We start from the raw sequence: 11873 nt of genomic DNA, 5'->3' as shown, positions 1-11873 counted from the left end.
GTAACACTGGAGTTTCAACAGCCTCTTTCAGACAACACTGCTGCCCCAAAGCCCTTTAGGAATGGAAATTCTGGGGAAACTGAGGACCAGCAGAAACTCAGTAGAGCCGGTTCTATCAAGGCGGCTGGCTGACCTGAGCTGGGGACCCTTCTGCGGCCAGAGGGTGGGAGATGGCTCTGCTCTGGGCGAAGGAAGTGATGGAAACTCTCTGGGAAGGAAATCAAGTTATTGGCCTGATTCTGCTAAAGACGAGAAAACCCGTTCCTTCGTTTTCGTTCTCTCCAAGTTACATACATTTCACAAACGCGGTCCATTCAAGTGTTTCTCATACAATTTTCATAATTTGAGACTGAAATTCTCTTTTAAAGGATTAATGGGTAGCTGATAGGCACTCACCTGGGTCACACGTCCTGTCCGAGATCAGCCTCGCCCTGTGATAGACAGCAAAGCAGGAGGTGAAGGTGCACGAGCTTTGGCATCAACAGCCTTGGGCTTCAATCTGGGCACTTCTCCTGTGTCTGCCATCACTCTCCAAAGCTCTCAGGGGCTCACTGCCCTCATTTCTTGCATGGACATAAAACCTACCTTGCAGAGCGTGATGAAGCTGAAACAAGGTCGATAGAAGTGCCGGGGTGTTCAGTAAGCAGGAAGCACTGTTGCCCGGGGACAGGTCTCTGCCAGAAGCAATGCTCACAGATGGAACATGACTGGAAGTTGACTGGACGCTGTCAGCCTGGAGCTGGAGAAAGGGAACAAGGCACGGCTGGGAACAGGGCACGGCTATTCCGAAAATCATTTCCATTTGATGCATCCTCCCTCAGGCCAATTTACCTTGCTCATTACCTCCACCCCGGCTAATATGGGGATTAGTCTGTCTTTCTCAGCCATTGCTGGTGGCTTGTCTGAAAGGGCCTGTGGCCCAGAGCATTCTGAGTGGTCTGGGACTAAGTGCGTCCAGGGAATTCAGCTACAGTGAGAGGTATCCCCCGCTCCCCCAACTTGATTATCTATAAGGAAGGATCCTTTGGAGGCTTTCCCCCTACCTGTTCATTGCTTACTTTTAGTCTTTCTCTCCTTCTGTACTCTGTAAACTTAGCAGGATCAAATGAAGTTTCTCCCCTGACATCTCAAGACTGCAGTGAGATTGTGTCTCTGATGCTACACAGCACATTGCAGCCTCCATGGGCACCAAGACATTCCATTTTCTCAGACCCAACTTTCTCGCCTCTGTAACACCCGGGAGAAAAATAAAGCCATGCAGGGTGTTCTCACTGATCCTTTCAACACCTTCCTTTCAACGCTTCCTCAACACTTCCTTCTCGGCAGTGTGACCTCTGCTCTCGGCTCTGGGACCCTCAGGGTTTGATGACCATTGTTCCAACCAAACTGACACCCTCCTAGTGCTTCAGGTATTGAAAGGCACCTGGCTTGTGTTCATTTCAGTTGGAAGAAATACTAGTTACGTCATGCCCTTTAATCTCAATGGTCAGTAAGCAAACAAATAAAGCCTGGAATGCTGCCTTCATCACTGTTTGCTTGCTTCCTACCGTCAAATGCTGGGGCTGTAACCTCTGTTCCATACACTTGAGACACCCTGAGAATTGCAGTCATGACCATGGAACAAGCCTCCCCCATCACTGGATTGCTAAGCAGGTACAGCCCAAATAAACTGGTTTTAAGTTTGTATCAGCCCTTCAAGCCCATGTTCCATAGGTAATTTACACAAAAAAATGACAGGCAGTACCTGCTACATCATCTTCAAAAGCACCCAAATTCCTCATGTGGACGGGAGTAGATATGAGTTACCACCATGTGTGGCAACTTACCTTAAGCTGAAGGGAGCCGGGGGACCTGGTCCTGTGACCAGATGCTGGTATCCTTTCTTGAGCATCGTCCTTGGAAGAGCCTAGTGGAGAAACACAGTTGAGTCACTTGTTTAGCGAGCTTTAATATTTTGAAATTTCATGAAACTCTTTAGATTATATTACATAAGTATTCATGTTACATTAAACGTTGACTTATTTGAAATATTATTTAAAATAAAATATTACAGTATCAATATTATTTAAACATATATTTAAAATAAATATTAATATAAATATTATATGTACCTATATTTGCTGCAAAACTTTTTTTTCTGTTGGGGAAGTCCTTTTTGAAAATAAGCAGAAGCAGGTACCAACAAATAAAAAATATTATTTAAAAAAAACAAATGATTTAAATGGTGCATGTTGGAGGGTGAGGGAGCCTGAAAAAATGCACCTTGCCTTCTCAGACCAAGTTCTGAAATGACAGAGGAATATGAGGAAGAGCAAGGCAGGCGGGAATTCCAAACATCAGCTGGTGTGTCTGTGAAAAGTGGGCTTCGGAACCCCGAACGCACAGGGACAGACAGACCGGCCACGCAGCCAGACCTGCCCCCGAACCTTCCTGCAGGGGGTCGCCGCTGAGCCCGAGCTCTCTGGAGGGGGCTGGGCGCTGGAGGTCCAGGGCCTGGGAAGTGCCTGGGCTCCACCACGGACCAGGGGTCCCCTCTGTTCTCCACTTAGGAGGAAGCTTCAGAACTGGGGAAAAAGCCACGCCAGCCTGCAGCGATGAACTCCTGAACTTAAGATTTCCATTTATGACGGTTCATTTATTTATTCCTTCATTATTTATCTGTTCCCTTTAATCCTCTGGTTCCTTAACGAGATGAAACAGTATGTGAAGTTCATCAGATTCTATTTTCAGACTGCCTAGGTTTAAATCCTGGCTCCACTGCTCACTAGCCATGACGTGGGGCAAGTAACATTTCTAAGCCTCAGTTTTCTGTAAAGTGTTTACCTATGTTACAATAATACGTGAAAAGCATCCGTTCAGTTCTTGGTGCATAGTGCGTGCTCAGTAAGCGTCACTGATGTTGTTGCTCAAGTTGCTTGTTTTCAGTCTTCCTCGTACCCTCATGAACACACAGACCAGTGCTTCTCAAACGTCAAAGCTCAGACAGCTCACCTGGGAATTCCTCAAAATGCAGATTCTGGTTAGTCTACCTGGAGTGGGGCTAGAGCACCTGTGTGTCTACCAGTCCCTAGGTGATGCTGAGCTGCTGGTTTAGGCACCGCACTTGGAGGTGTGGGACCTGCACACCTTACACAAAAGTGCTGGATAAGGTAGACCCTCCTTAGTTTTCTCTTCTTCAACTAAAACAAAATTCTTTAATAGAATCAGCTGTCTCTAATGCTGCTGTCCTGAATATTTTAAAGGGTGAATCCATACCTAACTAGGTGGTAAAAGGCTTTGGGATGGGTTGGACTCAGGTCTGCCCCTAACGTTTGCAGGGTTCAAGGCGAGATTTCAGTTGGAGGCCCATGTGCTGTATGTCCAAATAGTTAAAAAGTTATAATCAAACAAATGAACTTAAATAAAATCTGTGCTACTCCCAACAAGCACACGGAAAGATGCTCAATATCACTATTCATTAGGAAAATGCAAATCAAAACCACAGTGGGAGGCCACCTCATGCCCACCAGGAAGGTGCTATCAAAGAACAGAAACAAAACAAAACCCGAGAAAATAGCAAGTGCTGGTGAGGATGTGGAGACACAGGCACCACTGCACACTGCTGGTAGGAATACGAAGCGGTGCAGCTGCTGTGGAAAACAATAGGGTGGCACCTTAAAAAAAAATTAAAAACAGAGTTATCTGCCGCCGCTGCGTCTTTCACCTCTTCGGGGGCAGGGGCCTGGGCCAGGTTTTACACATCTGCAAGCAGACCGTTCCGGAGCTCTGCCCGCCGACCCCATGGCGTCCTCTCCCACTGTGCCCCTAGGGTCTCACTATGAAACAAAGCGTGTCGTCCTCAGCTACTTGGGAGTCCTCTCTCCGGAGAAGCTGCCGGAGCATCATCTTTCCTCCCCACGAGGGGTTCGACAAGATACGGCTTCACAATCTCTGGATCAAGAAATTTTATTAAAAGTTAAAACTGAAATTGAAGAGGAGCTAACATCCCTGGACGAAGGAGTTTCTGAGGTCTTCACCAGCGCAGGCTTCACCCGGCACTCTTTGCCCGTGTTCAGCCCCACAAACCCCGACAGTTCCGCAGAGGACCGCTTGGCCCACCTGGGGAGAGGGCGTCGCAGGAGCGAGGGCGCCTCTGCGCGGAGCCTTGCGGACGCCCCTCAGCCGGATGCTGAAGCTCTTCGGCCTGGTGGACAGACCCCCGTGAGGACTGCGCGGCGCACAGCAGCGGCAGACGGTTCAGGACAGGAAGTGAAGGGACCGCTGCGCGCAAGCAGAGCTGCAGCGAGCACACAGACCAGGGACGTACCAGGCGCGTCGGGAACGGACACTGGAGACCGCAGTTCACGCCAGCGGCCGGAATAAGACGTTGGTGCCTCCGATTTTGCTACGACCAGTGCTCCTGGGGTTGATGAGGCGAGCTCAGGAGTCTCGGAGTGCATCGCTGCAGTTTGGTGCGACTCTCCCGGAGGGCCACGCCGCCGAGCGCATCATGCAGCAGGGAGGCTAGGGCACTGCCTTTGACCTGGAGTCCGCGGAGGACAGCGACGACATCCACATCCCGCCCAGGGGCGGCTCCACGCTCGCCAGCCCCGCTGAGGCTCCGACGCCCGCGACGTGACGGCGTCCTGGCGGGCCAAGGGCTTCCCCGTGTCGCTGTCCAGCAGCCAGAGCTGGCGCACCGAGGGCCCACCGGTGTCCCCGGGTGCCGAGTCCTGGCAGCAGGTCGCAGCGGACCCCGAACTCGAGAGCTTGGACGGCAACGGGGCCGGAGAGAAGAGCGCGAGCAAGTCCTCCACCTCGGACCTCGCACACGTGGGGAAGGAGGGGGTCCCGAGGGCTCGGCCGGCCAGACAGCCGGTCCCACGACATCTCTGTCCGCGGAACTTGCTGAAGAAGAGGCGGGAGCGGCCGCGTCCGAAGCTGCCGGACGGGAGCAGAGCCCGGGGTGGAGCCCCCAGCAGCCCTGCCGGGCGGGCGGAGAGCAGGCGGCCCGCTGCCCGAGGGCAAGTGCCTCCCGCTCGGCGGAGGGGCAGCCGCCGTTGCCATCCTGGCGGTGGCAGTTGCGGTGGCACTGGCTCTGAGAAGGAATAGATTTTTCGGACAGAGAAGACAAAAAGGCGTAAGGTTTTAGTCGTGTCGACCGGACCGGAGCGGCCAGGAGCTGGCTGGACATCCCTTGGACCCTCCGGGGTCAGGAGGACTTGGGTCCGCAGGGCAGGGGGCCGAGCCATGTGTTAGGGCTTGAGCTGGAGGCTGCGCACGGTGGTCTGATTGGAGGCCCCGGGCCTGGGCGCCTGTGCCCTGTAGGGTGCGCAGCCCCCACCCACCAGCCCCGTAGCGCCCTCCCCAGGGGTGACAGGGGGGCCTGGGGGGCAGACCCCAAGCAGGAGGGCGTGGCTGTGGGCCCCTCGGCTGCAGGCGCGCTCCTGCCTGGGGTCTCTCAGCTGCTCTGTTCTTCCCGCCCTCAGTCCCGCAGCCGCCTCGCCCCAGGGTGCCCCGAGGCCCCGTGCAGAGGGCTCGCCCGATGCTTCCCGCAGTTCCTCTTGTAAAGACGCTGCCTTTAGTCTTTAAACGTACAAGACGGAAGAGACCCGGGGCCCCTGCCCATGACCGCGGGGCAAGTTTGTCTCCTTGTTTGGAAGCTGGAGGGTGGCCTACTGAGGTTGCTTCCAGCCCTTCTGTCTGTGGGCACCCTTGAGCCGACGAGGACTCGCCGGCCGGCAGCGTCTCTCTTGCTGGGCATCGCTGTGTGTGACCTGGACTAGTGTGATTCCCAGGTTCTGGCCTCAGCCTTCTTCCCAGTCAGGCCGCTTCTCGGAGGTCTCTTGCCAGGTGATAGGGGTTTCCACACGTGGGCTTACAGGCCAGTGAACCATAACTCTCATTCAGTACACGAAGTCTCCTAAATATCATCGAAGTAAAAAGCAGGAAAGAGAGGCTGCCCTTGAGGTTCTAGCTCGGCTTTCAGAGTTCCATAACGGAGGCTTACACTGAGCTCGTCACGGCCCAAATGCCAGAGTGACAAACCATAATGATCACCGTCAGCACGTGCCTGTGGAGACTCAGCGTAGCCTCATCCGCTGACCGCATCCCTCACAGGGAACCGCGTCTCTTCATGCCTGAGGTCAGTGTCACTGATGGGACACACGTGCTTGAGACAGGTCATCTCAGATTATCCTAGTAAATGTAACAGATTACTTTTTTTTTTTTTTTTTTTTTGCGGTACACGGGCCTCTCACTGTTGCGGCCTCTCCCGTTGCGGAGCACAGGCTCAGCGGCCATGGCTCACGGGCCCAGCCGCTCCGCGGCATGTGGGATCCTCCCGGACCGGGGCACGAACCCGTGTCCCCTGCATCGGCAGGCGGACTCTCAACCACTGCGCCACCAGGGAAGCCCCCAGATTACTTCTTAAATCCTGAAATTTGTAATAAAATTACTTTACCTATCCCGATCAGCAAACAACAACAAAACACAGAATGCTCATATGATCCATCAGTTCTGCTTCTGAGTATGTACCCCAAAGAACCAAAAGCATAGTCTTGAAGAGGCACTTGTGCCCGTGTTTACTGCAGCATCATTTACAGTAGCCAAAAGGTGAAAGCAGCCTAAGTGTCCACGGATGGATGAATGGGACAGAAGAATGGATAAACAAAATGTGCTCTCTACATACAAAGGAGTGCTATTTGGCCTTAAAAAAGAAAGAAACCTTGTCACATGCTGCAAAAAGGATGAACCTTGAGGGTACTATGCAAATTGAAGTAAGTCAGTCACTGTATGAGTCCACTTACCTAAATAAGTCAAATTCATAAGGACAGGCAGAACGGTGGTGGAGGAGGGTAAGGGGGTATTGTTTAATGGTGGCAGGGTTTTAGTCTTGCCAGATGAAAACATTCTAAAGATCTGTTGTATTCAATACAACAATGTGAATGTAAATCAACATAAATGTCCATCGACAGAGGAATGGATAAAGAAGATGTGGTACATATATACAATGGAATATTACTCCGCCATGAAAAGAATGAAATAATGCTATTTGCAGCAACATGGTTAGACCTAGAGATAATCATACTGAGTGAACTGAATCAGACAGAGAAAGCAAACATCATATGTTATCACTTATCCGTGGAATGTAAAAAAAATGATACAAGTGAACTTACTTACAAAACAGAAACAGACTCACAGACACAGAAAACAAACTTATGGTTTCCAAAGGGGTGGGCATGGGGGAGGGGATAAAGTCAAACCCATGCTCTTTCCTCTGGGACATGTTTTCTGGTGTGAAGTTCGGGAGAATATCCGACCATGAAGTATTGTCCCATCATCCAACAGGCTTATCCTCTCCTTGGTGAGACAGGCATCCAAGTATGTTAGGTTATGAAGAGCACAGATGAAGGATGTTTAGTTGCACCAAGTACAGGCTGGACATTTCGCCCGCAAACTCTGCTGGCCACACAGCACAGTTTTCGCTGCCCGGCAGGGACCTGGCCCCTGCAGCCTGGGGCCGAGTCCAGCTGCGCTCCCTTGCTTACCTCCCTCCCAGGGCTGCCCTCTTGTTATAGAGGCAGAGGTGAGTCACCGCACAGGGAGAGCCCGTCTCATAAAGCTGAAAGTATGTTCTATCTGGCCCTTGACAGAGAAAGTTTACCAATCCCTGCTGTAGAGCAAAAAAAAAATGAACCAACAGCACAAAAGAACACACGATGAATGAGTATATGGCAGAACAAGCCATTCGCTGTGATGAATGTTTCTAGCTTAGCTATTTACAAGAAGAATAAAATGCTTTAGTTCTTAGAAAGCACCTTATTTCCACTGCATATTGTTGAAATTATAAATAAATACAATTTTAAGACTTGGGCAAAAACATATAGGTTCTGGATTGGTTGACTGATGGATTGATTCATTTCTTGCTATTTTAAGTGGTGAGTTTTGTTGAAAAGTTAACACCAAAAAACAAAGAGAGCTTTAGCATCCCTCACTCCAAACAGGTCTAGCTGTGATCAAACTTTCAGCCAAACACAACACGAAGTAGGACATTCACCCCGACAGCTGTAGTTCGCATCTCTTTTACATGCGGGGGATGGATGTTTCACGGACAGACCGCGTTCTCCTGGCTCTTTGTAAGTAACGCCCTCCACCACCTGAATACTGCATCCTTCAGCCTGGTAACTGGTTTTCAAATATTTCATGTCATGATTAGCTTGAGTGGAAAAACAGGAAGTAAGGCAGCAGCGTGACGCAGCGGCAGTGGCTTGGGGAGCCTGGAGTTCTCATCTCCGCTGTGCAGTTCCCTGGCCAAACCAGATGTTTAATCTCTCTGCCCTCACTTCCTGCAACCCGACTTTGGAGACACACGGGGCGTGTGTGGAGGGGGAGGGCCTCCAAACCGCAGTCCTCCCTGCCTTCCCTCTGCAATCCTGCGGTATGTACCTCCCTGCAGCCTGGGGATGCTTAACTGCAGAGGGAACCCAGTTGAGTTAATTATTTCAGCATCTCTTTACAGCCTGTTCTACAGCCTATCAGCCTCTTCCTGGCTATAAAGGGAGGCATTCGAGGGGTTTGGCTGGGGGTGAACCAGGAAAGAGGGAGGCCAGTGTGTGTTGAGAACTCAAATCTCCACCTGGTGCAAGTCTCTCGTTCCCAGGAAGAACCTTCAGTCCGATCTGCAAAGGTTGCTCTGCCCAGATGACCAAGCAGAGCTTGGCCCGACCGTCCAGACCACCCAGTATAGCCTTTCTAATCAAACTTAGAGCAGACACGACCGGGCACCTGGAGGCCCAGTGCCTTCCCCTGAGCTGTCTCCTCCACTGAGGGTCTGGAGACTTCGTTCCCTGAAGTCTGGGCCACCCACTCGATACCCCCCTTTGGAAGTGCTGTGGTCGCTGTTCTTCACAGCATCCGTCTGGGCTCTGGGCTTTCCCTCCACCGTTGTTTCTCAAGCCCCTAGGTTGTTTCTAGTCCTGCCTTTTTCTCAGGCACAAGGGAAACGGGCCTCATTTGGCTGGTCCCTGTGGAATCCCGTGGTGTTTTCATTTTCTCCCAGGAAACCTCTTCGTAAGGCAGAATGCAGTCTGCTCTCCACAGGGGATTATTTGGGAGTTGTTAGCGGAATGTTTGCGATTCTTATCTATCAGATACTTTATTGATTGCTTATGTTATATGTTGCTGAGAGGAGTGTGTAAAATTTCTATGAGAGTATGGATTTGTCAGTTTCTCTTTGTAAACCTGTCAATCTTTGCTTTGAAAAATCTGAACCTACGTCTTAGAGGTACACAGGTCCAGGATTCCATCTTCTTGGTGAAATTTTCCTTTTTAATCATTATGTTATTAATCTTTTCTTTTCTACTAATTTTTTTTTTTGGTCTAAAAGTCTATGTTGTTTAACATTTGCTTGGTATAGCTAGTTTTTTCTCCTTAGGTTTAATTCACTTTGTTTTTGCTGGTGTGAAACCACTGTGGTGGCCACAGCAGAGTCCTGAGAGCTCTGCAGTGAGACCAGGTGTGGATCTTGAAGGATCAGGAGATTCCCAATGGGGACACTGAGTCACAGTGAGAGAGCCGTGCTCTGGAGATGGCATCAGGCAGCTTCAGCCGAGGCACCCAGGCTGGCAGCATACCACTGAACAGCTGGGCAGAGGGACGGGGACACTGCACTCTGGGGGAGGGGTGGGAGACGCAGCGCCCAACCCCCTTGCCAGGAGGGACAGGGCTGCTTCCCCAGCAGTCTTGCCTCCAAGAGGTCAGCGATGCGTTGCCCAGGTGATGACACAGGAATGGCAGTTGCCACTTCCTATGAGTGTTCAAATCTTGACCAATGTGCCCTGTGGTTCCCAACAGCCCAGGGTAACTCGGAGGTGGTTTCTGGTCACCTCTTTCATTTCTCTGGAAGAGTGCAACGCTTAGTGCCTCATCCTCAAGAAATGGGCCCAGAAGAAGTCAAGGAAGGAAACGAGAGGGATCTCCTCCGGGAACTTGATCATCACGTCCTTGGTCAGATGACCCAGCCGGGTGGCCAAGACAGTCCCTGCCCCTGTCCTTGTCCTCTGTCTGTCCTGAGCACCAGCGGCACCTGCAGCCTTTAGCTTGGCTGATATCGTGGAGAAGCCTAGTGTATCTTTCTCCATCAGTTTGTCCTTGACCTTTCTGGGTTCATATGTTTCTAACTTGTGTCTTTTAGCCTATAGCTGATTAAAAAAAATCAATATAAAAAGTTCTGACTGCGAACTGCTTCATTTATCCATCATGTCCATATATGACACTGATGCATCTGGTTTTATTTGTACTACCTACTGTGTGTTTTCATTTTGCCGCTCCTTTTTCTTTTTGGCTGCTTTTTACTGCTTCTTTCCTGACTTCTCTTTATTCTTTCTTTTCCCTATTAAGTTTTGATTTTGTACATTCTATTTTTTATGGTATCCTTTAAATTTTTAACATGCATAATTAACATATCAAAGTCCAAAGTGATGTCTCTACCATCCTTGAAAACTTATGATGTTTTAATTCTACTTTTCCTGTGCTGTTTTTCATATTTTTGGTGCCCAGCATTTTAGGTGCACCTCCTTTTAACTGTCCTTCCCATTTTTTTTTAAAGGAAATCCTTACCCTCATTTACTTCATGTTCACCACCTTCCTCACTCACTTCCCTTCCCCTTACTCCTTCCTTCTTGGTTTGGTTTTCTTTGTCTTTCAATTCTTTAAGGATCTGTTGTTCTTCGACTTTGTTTCTCTGAAAATGTTTATTACACACTCTGACTCTTGAACGATGTCTTATCTGGGTCCAGAACTTTAGGACTTTGGAGATATCATGTATGTTGCTGATGGGAATTGTCATACCTTTGCAGGTGATCTGTTTTTTTGCTTTGTTTTGTTACTTTTAAGGTTTTCTCTTGATCCATGATGTGCTGCAGTTTCACTTCCATTTGTCTTTTATTTATTTATACTGTACTTAGAGATCCCTTTTTTTTTTGCGGTACGCGGGCCTCTCGCTGTTGTGGCCTCTCCCGTTGCGGAGCACAGGCTCCGGACGCGCAGGCTCAGCGGCCATGGCTCACGGGCCCAGCCGCTCCGTGGCACGTGGGATCTTCCCAGACCGGGGCACGAACCCGTGTCCCCTGCATCGGCAGGCGGACTCTCAACCACTGCGCCACCAGGGAAGCCCTAGAGAGCCCTTTAAATCTGAGGACTTAGGTCTTTCCTCAATTTGGAGTCCTTTTTCTTCTGAGATTCAAAATTAAAAAGAGCTCTCTCTCTCTCTACATGTATATGTATATATATCTTTTAAGTTCCATACTCTATTAAACTTTTTCATACCTTTTATAACTTCACTGTTTTGTGCTGAATTCTCGTTAATTTCTGCAAGTCTATCTGAGTCATTTAAGCTCTCTGTTGACGTCAGCAATTATACTTTTACAAATCAAGCATTAAATAAACGTTAACTGTTATGGTCCTTCAGTAACTTTAGACATACTAATTGCATAGCGTCTCTGGCTGCTCTAAGGGGTTTGGTTTCTGGAGGTGTCAGTTTTCACATGGTCTCATATGCTGACTCTTCCTTACAGCAGACTGCTTCTGTGTGAGGTTTGTGATTTTTTAATGTTTGGCCCATTTTTACCTGGTTTCTTTTTTATGTGGGAAACTCAAATGCTTTCGGTTTATTGAGCAATTTGAGATTTGTTTCTGTTGGATCTGCTCGAATTATCACAAATTTTTCTTTTTCTTTTCTTCTTTTTTTATAAACGTCTTTATTGGAGTATAATTGCTTTACAATGGTGTATCACAAACTTTTACATTAATTTCTTAACTGTAGAATCTAGACTTGCCCATGGTACAAGACTGCAGATTTTTACAGCACACTTTCTGTGCTTTTTGTACACACA

The 11873-nt window shown here is 49.3% G+C and overlaps 1 pseudogene across 1 annotated transcript; it reads left to right on the top strand.

The window, feature by feature from the left end:
- Positions 1 to 3703: 3703 nt before the first annotated feature.
- On the top strand, positions 3704 to 5571 carry LOC308619335 (bcl-2-like protein 13; annotated as a pseudogene). Its single transcript has 3 exons — positions 3704 to 4200; positions 4294 to 5119; positions 5308 to 5571. The product of its transcript is annotated as a bcl-2-like protein 13 (transcript).
- Positions 5572 to 11873: the final 6302 nt, after the last annotated feature.

Source organism: Mesoplodon bidens (assembly GCF_964165515.1).
Source record: "Mesoplodon bidens genome assembly, chromosome: 6".
NCBI lineage: Eukaryota > Metazoa > Chordata > Mammalia > Artiodactyla > Ziphiidae > Mesoplodon > Mesoplodon bidens.
This window is presented reverse-complemented; position numbering and strand designations above follow the sequence as displayed.